The sequence below is a fragment of the Etheostoma spectabile genome, chromosome 13 (genome assembly GCF_008692095.1).
Source record: "Etheostoma spectabile isolate EspeVRDwgs_2016 chromosome 13, UIUC_Espe_1.0, whole genome shotgun sequence".
Taxonomy (NCBI): Eukaryota; Metazoa; Chordata; class Actinopteri; order Perciformes; family Percidae; genus Etheostoma; species Etheostoma spectabile.
Genome location: NC_045745.1, coordinates 5,348,387 through 5,358,488, shown reverse-complemented (window position 1 = coordinate 5,358,488; position 10,102 = coordinate 5,348,387). Strand labels below are relative to the sequence as shown.

The 10,102-nt window shown below is 40.9% G+C and overlaps 1 protein-coding gene across 2 annotated transcripts in view; it reads left to right on the top strand.

The window, feature by feature from the left end:
* The first annotated feature begins 1,571 nt into the window (after positions 1 to 1,571).
* Positions 1,572 to 10,102, top strand: part of camkk1a (calcium/calmodulin-dependent protein kinase kinase 1, alpha a) — a 61,279-nt gene continuing 52,748 nt past the window's right edge. Inside the window, exon 1 of one of the 2 annotated variants that reach the window (XM_032532933.1) lies at positions 1,572 to 1,997. The gene's annotated coding sequence lies outside the window, so the exon portion shown is untranslated. The remainder of the gene's footprint in view (positions 1,998 to 10,102) is intronic. The other variant, XM_032532934.1, reaches the window with a different exon arrangement.

Below are 10,102 nucleotides of genomic sequence, written 5' to 3'. Positions count from 1 at the left end.
AGGAGCCGCAGATCTTTGGTCCTGCACCAGGTCTACAGTAGACTAGCTCGATGTGGCTGATCTTATATGCACATACAAGGCTGTGTGCTGGCTGATTTGAACTATGAGTCATATGAAAACAAGCGGAGGCTGCTCGCGGTGTGGCGAGCTCTGTGAGGACACTCAGCTAGAAAAAGCCCCAGGGGACAGAAAAGGCTGAAAAGTACTTTAAATTTGACGCGTGAGTGTTCTGAGGGAAGACATTCTACCCCTCACCCCATGGTGTCAGCCAGCGTTGAGACGTGAGGCTCAAGCTGTTGCCAAGAAACTACATGAACTTGCAATGAACTTCCCCCCCGGTCCCGAAAGCAAAAGAGAAAGTACTCACAAAACCCCTAACCAGCTGAGAAACAGTCTAAAATACTACATGTACATACATACAGACACAGCCTTTACTTAAGTTGAATTAAATTAAGTAAAAGCACTGATACTGCACTGTGAAAACACTCTGTTATAAGTAAAAGTCCTGCATTGAAAATATTACTTAAGTAAAAGTATGCAAGTGTCATCAAAAGTACTAAAAGTAAAAGTACTCAATGCAGAAAAATCCTCACATTTTAAAAAGTGGAAACGATCCAAACAGTTGTGTCAATCAGCTGACAGTGATTAATGGTCTAATCATCAGCTGGACTTTATATTGTTGCGCAGTTTAGTTTATAATAAAACATCCTATTTTATAAACTATACGTGTTTATTCATGCAAAATGTGTAAGTAACTACAGCTGTCAGATGAATGTAATGAAGTAAAAAGTACAGTGTTTCCCTCTGAAATGTAGAAAAGTGGCATGAAAAGAAATGGAAAAGACTCTAGTAAATTACAAGTACTTCAAATGTGTACAGTACAATACTTGAGTAAATGTAAATGTTACATTCCACCACTGGTTCTAGAAAAATACCACCAACCTGATGGCTTTTTAAAATGTAAATCATGTCCATTTGACATCAACACAATGTCCTATTCTTGACCATCAAAATAACAACACAAAAGTATTATATATTTGTATTGTAACCGACATCCCTCCAGCTACCGGTCCACACCTTGGTCCACACGGGGATTTGAACCAGCGACCCTCCGGTTCAGGGTAATATATCATATGTAATCCATTGTGATGCTCTAGAGTGTATGGGGTCCCATGTCATGTAGCCTAGCCCTCCACTGGAGTCAGTTAATTACTCAGACCTTCATTTGTGTTAATTCTCTCAATTGGGAAATGAATTAGAAATATGACCAGTAGAGGCGCTAGAGCACTTCTGCTCAATAAATCCACAAATCCAATATTTATTGGAGGAACAGTATATCCACATATGTGGCATCTGTGGTTATAAAAAAGTCAAATATTATTGCCATGCACTCATAATGCTACATTGTCTTATGTATATCAGAAATGGTGATATTAGTAGTTTATAATAGAGCGTGGAATATGGCACGGGATTACTGCTGCGGGAACAGGGCGGATCTTAGGACCCGTGGATTCATTTCTCGTCGGATAATAAAAGTTGGGGTTATCTGTGTGCTGTCGACGTGCTTCAAATCCGTCTCAAAGTGTGTGAGAGCAGCCCTCGTTCTGCTGTGCGCGCGCTGCAGTGGTGCACCAGGGGCCGGCTGCGGGCTGGCAGCGTACCAGTCAGCCGCTGGGTGTCTGCACCCTGGCTCGAGCGAGGGAGGTCTGTCTGTGTTTTCCGGAAGAGAGGGTGTGACACATGGGACACAAGAACACACACACACACACACACACACACACACACACACAAACACACATCTCAGGTCAGCCACAGCTGATCCTCAGAAACACTTACCGCACAGGACCTGGACGGATCCTTCCTGCGTCTCTGCGTTAACGATCAGCTGATAGAGTGGATCGAACAGGCACCGTGCATCCAAACGGGACAACCCCCCCCCTCCCTCTCCCTTTGACTTGGACGCTTTGGGACTCAAACACGCTTCACTACTCATTTGGGTAAGTGAAACTTTTAAGATCGTCTCATTTCATTCCTGTCGGCAGGTCGGGGAAGTAAATCCGCTTGTGCAATGCAGATGGAGCACATTGCACGTGTGTGTGTGTGTGTGTGTGTGTGTGTGTGTGTGTGTGTGTGTGTGTGTGTGTGTGTGTGTGTGTGTGTGTGTGTGTGTGTGTGTGTGTGTGTGTGTGTGTGTGTGTGTGTGTGTGTGTGTGTGTGTGTGTGTGTGTGTGTGTTCATTGAATTGTTCACGTAAAGCTATTGACTGCTATGCAGTTGCACTGGATTTGAATCTCTGTGTGCACACGCGCGCGCGGACACGCACTTTGCACCGTGAAATTGAAAGCTGCACTGACTTGCACGCCATTTATGTGCTAATTGATCTGGGTCATGCACCTGTCATAAAGTGATGGATCCTCACACCGTTTAGCTGTTATAAACTGGGCCCCTGGGGGGGGCACCAATGGCCTTTATAGTTAGAGGATTTCGTCAGACAAGGATCTCAGGTTTCCCGCTCCGACCCAGGAGCACGTGTGTACATCTAAAGTTGCTGATATTAAGAACTGGAATGATGTATTGATTAGCAACAACACTACAGATTATTAAATCTTGACTAAAAAAAGTCTTTCTTGAGGTCATTTGTCAATCATAAATGCCAAACATATGCTGCTTCCAGCTTGTATGTATTTTTTTTCTATTGTTTATATTGGATATTGGATATCTTTTGGGATGTGGATGAAAATAAACAATTTAAAGATGATCTCTTGGGCTCTGGTTAAAAGAAATAAGGAGTATGTAATATGTTTTTGACAAAGTGATTAAACAATTGAGAAGACAAGAGGAGGTACAGTGGGGTAAAATTGTGTATAAATGTGCAGAAAGAAGCCAAGAAAAGATGGAAAAATCTCCAAAAGGCATCAAATGACATTTTAGACATTTGTATAATACGTCACAAAAAGTTAATTTTATTTCCATTATTTACACTTTCAAAATAACAGAAAACAACAAAATGGCGTCGTCTGCAAAAGTTAGGGCACCCTGCAGTGTTTCCGCATGCACCCCCCCCTCCCCATTTGGAAAGCTGAGACCTGACCAAACTTTTGAGCCCCACTGTATTATTCAGTAATAAGAAAAGAAGGTGGTGTTCCGGGACCTTGGTCATTCTGACTGTAGTACTGCACCTTTGGTACTTTTAATAGGCCGGGTTTGGGACATTTTGTGACCTCATTTAACAGGAAGTTACTCAGGTTTTGTCGAATTTAAGCAAAAAGAAACAACCAAAATAACTCCTCTAAACAAGCGATGGCTCCACGTCCGCCTCAAGTAGTTCTTTCTACCCCGTTAATCCCTCATTCATGAGTTTTTTCCTTTGAATTGACTTGAAGGGTGACTTCAGAATGAAAGGACTCTCCTGCTCTGCACCTTGAAACAACAATTACATGAAAGACATGCAACAAAATACGGATTACATTACATCCACAACGCCTGACGAATGAATTAGTCTGCTCTGCAAAGAGAGAACCAGTTTCATGTGTGGTTGGTTTACTTTGACACTAGGTTGATCTTCCCAGGCCAGTATTTATGAGCTCTGCTGAGTTGGCTGGAGGCTGCAGACAGAGCTGGCCTTTCCTCTTGTACTTTCATATCATGTTTTTTTTTTTAAAGATTATTTTTGACAGGACAGTTGGGTGAGAAAGGGGTGAGACATGCGGGAAATCGTCACAGGTCAGATTCAATCCCTGGACCTCTGAGTCGAGGCCTAAACCTCTCAGTCCATGGGCGCCTGCACTACCGCTGACCCAACCTGGCAACCCATATTGTGTTTTATGTGCAACTTTATGAGCATTCAAAATACCAACACGGGACTGTGACACAATGTATGACGTGCTTGTATCAGGTCTAAGAGAAAGATGAAATGCTTTTCCAATCCAAAAAAACCGAGGACCATGTGTCTGCCTTGTATTTTGTCCTGTTGAATCTGTGCAGCTGGTGAATCTTGCCGCAAAATTGGGTATGTCCAGTCGTGTGTGTATGGAGAACAGAAAATAGACAACAAGATGTTCTCAGAAATGTGCCAATAGCTGTTCTTTTCACTATGGATTTTCTGTCTGGATAGGTGTGTTCTGATTGAAAAGAACAAGGTTACCAGTGGTGTAATGTCTCGTGTCATGTTGATGTGGTTTGCTCGGTGTAATTAAGCGAGTCCAGCGTCTCTTCTGTTTCCTGTGTTGCTGAATGTGCTGACGGCTGGAACACTTCTTCACGTGGGCTGTGGTAATCACACCAAAGCGGCGACCCAGCTACCAAAAAAAAAAAAAGGACATGTCAACAGCTCCCAGCTCCTTTAGCCCTCTGGGAAATCACTTTAGTCAGGGGGTGGGAATGAAATCAGCATTGTGTGTGTGTCCCTGTGTTAATGTGTATTAATATTACTACATGAGTGTCATGAACAGAGGCCTGGACATCATTCACCCAAATGGTGTCATCTAAACTCTGAGAACCAGAGAATAACCAGGTCTGTGCTGGCTGGGACCCCTGCTGGACCCTAATGCTGCTCTTATTGTATGGCAACATTTGTCGGCCATCATATCAATTGATTTGAATCACTAAATCATAAATCACTGTATAGCTACAATCTGCACGCAGTCCAAAGACCTTTATATGCACTCAGTGTGTAATTACTTGAGGTATCCACAACTGTGTGTGTGTGTGTGTTGGGTGTGTGTGTGTGGTGTGTGTGTGTGGGGGGGTGTGTGTGTGTGGGTGTGTGGTGTGTGTGTGTGTGTGTGTGTGTGTGTGTGTGTGTGTGTGTTGTGGGGGGGGGGGGGCGGCCTATAATTAACAGTCCATACTAGCCATGCTAGCAGACTGAAATATCTTTCTGAAACTATTAAAAGAATCGACTTTTTTATTGTCATCAGGATTGCCAGCTCAGGTGTCATTGTAACAGGTATTCTGTACTCGGGGAAACTATCTGGACTACAGGGAATTATAATTATAATTCTAATCAGCAGTGGCTTTTTTCTGTCCAGTCGGTGTAGTCAGAGCAGGGTGGTGCTTCATATCGCCACTGATTTCCTGAATCGATTTCAATTCACATGGTCCTGATTACATTTTTGATTAGCAGATAGGTTAGGGAAGGTTCAGATACAATACCAATTTTGCTTAAATACAAAGATATTATCAGAGAACTTATGCTGGAAATTGTACAAGCAAGAAACAACCCTCAAATATCTTTTATAATCCATCTGAGAAACAACCCACAAAAAGGGGGTCAGTTAACCACATCCATGGCAAAAGGCATATATCAAAAGGTAGATTCGAGGATTTTATTAATTTATGAGAAATGAATTAATTGGAGAATTGATTATTTTAACCTAGAGCAGAGTAAATGAATTAGAGCAACGGACACAGAGCTACAGATTGATGAGAGACCAGAGACGGCCTACTTTGTATCTGTGTGGAAACACAGCGTAAATCTCCTTTATTTACTTTATGCATGTATAATATTTATTGCTGGAATAACCCTTTAAAACCGAGGCTTCTGATTGGGCCAGAGTCCCTCGCCACCTCTTCCTTGGTTCCCAGCTCTGAGGCAGCGTATGTTGTTACAGTGGACACAAATCAGACCTTCAATCCAAATGAAAAACAGCAAGACGTTGAGTTTAACATTGATAACTTAAGACAAAATACCCACATGAAGTTCAAAATTCTGTGAGGTTCTTTTTACTTTTCTTTTTTCTTTTTTTATCTTTTCATAAATGTCTACGGGTCATCGTGATTAGGTACCGGGAAGTACATCAAATAAAGGTGAAACACATCAAAGAAAAAACAACCCAAAAACTATTTCAAAATTTCAGCGAAATCAGTTTTGTCCTGGTTTTGGAGATATATAGTCAGATGTAGTCGGTTGGTACAGTGTTTCAGGAAGACTATTGTGTTTTTAACCACTTGTGTAAGGATTTTAGCCCAGAATGTGGTGTCAAATTCAATAAGAACGCCATCCATGCCTGGAGCTTTTTTGAGGGAAACCGTTTTTTTTTATATCAGATTGTATTTCTATGTTGGTTATAGCCTTGTTAAGATCTTTCGTTTCCTCAGGAAAAAGAGGTTGATTGATTTTAAGAAAGGGAGAGGGTCCTGGTCTTTTATTTCTGGAGTATATCATTTTTTGGCCTGGTTATTTGTGTGGGCTATGTTTTGAGGTTTCATCTCTTAAAACTGTAGGTTTCCAAATTATTATTTTTTTTTTTCTGTAGTGAGGCTGCCGGAGGAACTCACAGGCATACGTCAAATCATTTCACTAAGGACTAATCCTCCTAGGCTGCTTCCAGGAAACAGTCCCCCCAATCAGGAGGAAGTCTGCAGCCATTGCCGTTATGGACCAGATAGCCTGTGCACCAGGCCTAATCTTTACACTTTCATTTTTTTTTTCTGTCAATCAGACGATAAGATCTCTGTCTTCACTCCGTCACCACCATTTTTCCAAATTTTTGCATCTTATTTCAAAGTTTTACACTTTTACTATAATGCTGTTGCTATTGTTCTTGTTAATTGTGTTTCCTACAGTGGCGAGAATAAGTTCACCCCCCCATTCTAAAGTTGATTAAAAAGAGGAATGAAAAAAACAGGGCGCCTGTATTTTAACATAGGGGGGTGTATACTTATGCCCCTGTATTTTAACATAGAGGGTGTATACTTATGCCCCTGTATTTTAACATAGGGGGGTGTATACTTATGCCCCCTGTATTTTAACATAGAGGGGTGTAAACTTATGCCCCTGTATTTTAACATAGAGGGGTGTATACTTATGCCCCTGTATTTTAACATAGGGGGTGTATACTTATGCCCCTGCATTTTAACATAGGGGGGGAAACTTATGCCCCCTGTATTTTAAGGAAGAACATTTATTAATTTATTTATGATACATTATTTAGTCATAAAGAAAATTGGTGTCCTAAAAGGTTGGATTTTCCTAAATTCTTTGAGTTAAGGCTTTAAGATCAATTTCCAAAAGATGTTTTTTATTCCTCTTTTTAATCAACTTTAGCAATGGGGGGGGTAAACTTATTCTCGCCACTGTATTTTAGAATGACAATGAAGGGATCTTAAGGAAGGGTGTAAAACAAGCCAGGGTTACAGTAGTTGTGTATGTTCTGTGAAATCTAAGCCCCCATTGCCCTGACTGGTCCCAAAAGGAGCCAACAAGTAATGACCCTGTGATTGTTTGGTTTGGCAAAAGCCAATAAATGTATGTGACTAGAGTATGCATCTGTCAGATCTTTGAATGATCCCTGTGTTGAAATGCCTTCTGAAATTTAAACGATTTAAGATACTGAAATAATCAAACAGTTTTGGGACATATTTGTGGAAACTGCTTCTCAACTTCAAGCCGTTTAACAGATTTTTGGCTGATTTAAATCCAGCTCTGTGTCATCTTTGTGTGGGCAGTGTATGTGGATGAACGCTGTGTGGCTTTCCTCCATTGTCTCAGCGCAGAAACGGAGGAGGACTTTATATTTTACTCAGAACCAAAAATGCCCATGTCGATTTTTTTTTTTTATTATTATTTATTTCTACTGTATATAGCACATAGTATTGAATACCTTGTATTGACCAACAAAGTAATTTAAAAAAAACTATCCAGGCTCTCATGTTTGAAAAAAGACCTTTAATTAAATAAGAAAAGAAAATAGGCACCCTGCTGTAATTAAATGGTACCTTTCACTCTTACATTTTTCCATCCCATTCCAAATATGATTCAAATGCCATCTACATTAATAGAAACATAATTGTGAAACTTGAAGTGAGACAATCCCTTACAAATGTTTTCAGGTTTTTTTTGTGTGAGTGTGAATACAAAAAGACATTTCCAGGTCCTCATTAGTCGGTCCTTTGCCAGACGCTCAACCCCATCTGCATATTAGCCTTCATTATTCAGAGCACGGCCAGTAAGTACTCTGGGGGTTCTCACATCTTTTAGGTAAGCTCATCCGAGCACCTCTCTCCCGTTCTCATTAGCCTGTGTGTGAGAGGCAGCAGCATGAATGAGACGCCCACCGGGAACCTGCACGGGTTCACTTCTTTTATCAGAACATCAGTTCTAAGAAGGTTGAAGTTGAACCGAAATCGTTTAGCAAGCAAACAAAACAAAGAATCCATTACCATGTTGTTTAACCAACCTGCTGCCAATCGGACAGATTATGTATTTTGTATGAACAATAATTTAAGTAGATCAGTTTAAAAAAGGAGAGAATGTTAAGAGCGTTATCAGGCAGTGAATATATGAGTAAAAGCATTTAAGGCCTTTATTCCTCTGAAAAGATGAAGACATGAAGGGGGGGGAATGACATGCAGCAAAGGGCTGCAGGTGAGATTCGAACCCGCGGCCGTTGAGTCAGGGATTAAACCTCTAAATGTGCGCCTGCTCTACCAACTGAGCTAACCCAGCCGCAGCTATATTCTTGAACAAATGCCTCAATATCAATATTGCGACGATATTGTAGGGTTGAAAATTGGTGCTTTAACAAATTAACTTTAGGTACATTTTCATAAATAATGTGGCTATAATGACTGAGTGAGTAAAGGCAAATAATAGAACAGCTAGAACCGTCTAACTTCAGCCTTTAACCAGGAAAATACAACCAACTTAAATACAATATCAAAAATGTACGACAATAAATATATAACAATGTAATATTGATATGTTGCCCAGCCCTACTTGTTGCCTAAACGTTGAATATCTTATAGTTCCAAGAGTATCTGAATGTGTTATTTAAAGGCCCTGGTAGCTCAAGATGTTATCGTGTGCTGTGTGTCCCCAGGGCCCTGCTGGACTCTCCATATGGCCGCTGAGCTAACTGAGATAATGGATGGCTGCTTGAGTGTGTGTGACTTTCCTCTTGTCTGTGTGCTGTCCAGAACTCTTCCTCTGATCCTGACACCACTAGTCCTCTGTGGCCACTTGTCACAGAGGACTCCTCTGGGTTTACTGGTGACAGCCAAAGTCCTGCCTCCTCTCCAGGTTACCTTCTGTTCTACATCATTTCCTCTCCACACACTCATGGAGGCTGTTGTAGTTTGCCACCCAACCCATATGTGGCAGCTATAGTAGTAATGAGGCAATAACAGATGGCATTTTCTTTGTTGTCTCTTTTTCTTAACATCTGACTTGAGGGTGGACTTACTTGTGTGGTACTGCAGGGGTGTGTTGCACACAATAGGGGGTGTGCGGCACACTCTAGTTGATAGTTCCAAGTAGCTGAAGGTGTTAACTTCCTAAGGTAACAGTATCTTTATTTGTGAGGTACTGCTGACCCATATTGCAATTGTTGTATGCATTTTAATTCTGTAGTATTGGAATTGTTTGTTCATGGTTATCAGCATGGCTCTATTTATAGCATCACATATATCTATAAACCATCATTGGTGGTGATGTCTTCATAAATATTAATAAGTATCCAAAAGACTAATGATTTAGTTTACAGAGCCGATATGGACAAAGTGCTACACTTTAAAATATGAATTAAAAACAGCAAACACAAGGCAGTATAGAAATGCCTTGGATGTTGCCTAAAAGGCTGATAACATGAATCCCATAAGTCATTAAATCTGGGGTAGGCAGTTTTCTGGAAAAGGCATTCATGTACCCATGGTCACATATTTTCACCACAACAACAAAATGTCATTATTTTTTTCTAGCCATGTGTCTAATGTGCAGACTCTTGGGATGGCAATGTCCATCTGTGGGTGGGTCGGGATGGTCAAATCGTCAATTTATCAAGGACTGAACCAGCTGAACTGATGACGTTCCCTCGAGCCTCACTTGGTGTGCAGTGTAGAGCCCCAACTACCAATTATATTAATTGTCGATTAAGCGATTGAATATTTTCTTGGATTCATTGTTTGGTCTCAGAAAATTGGTGAAAATTGTCCATCAGTGTTTTCCAAAGCCTAAGATAATGTCCTCTAATGTCTTCGTTTGTCCACAACTCAGATATATTCAGTTTATTGTCATAAAGGAGGGACTAAACTTGAAAATATTCACATTTCAGTGATTCCCACAGAATTTGACTCTATTTGTGTTGTTAGCTGACCCGGGGGG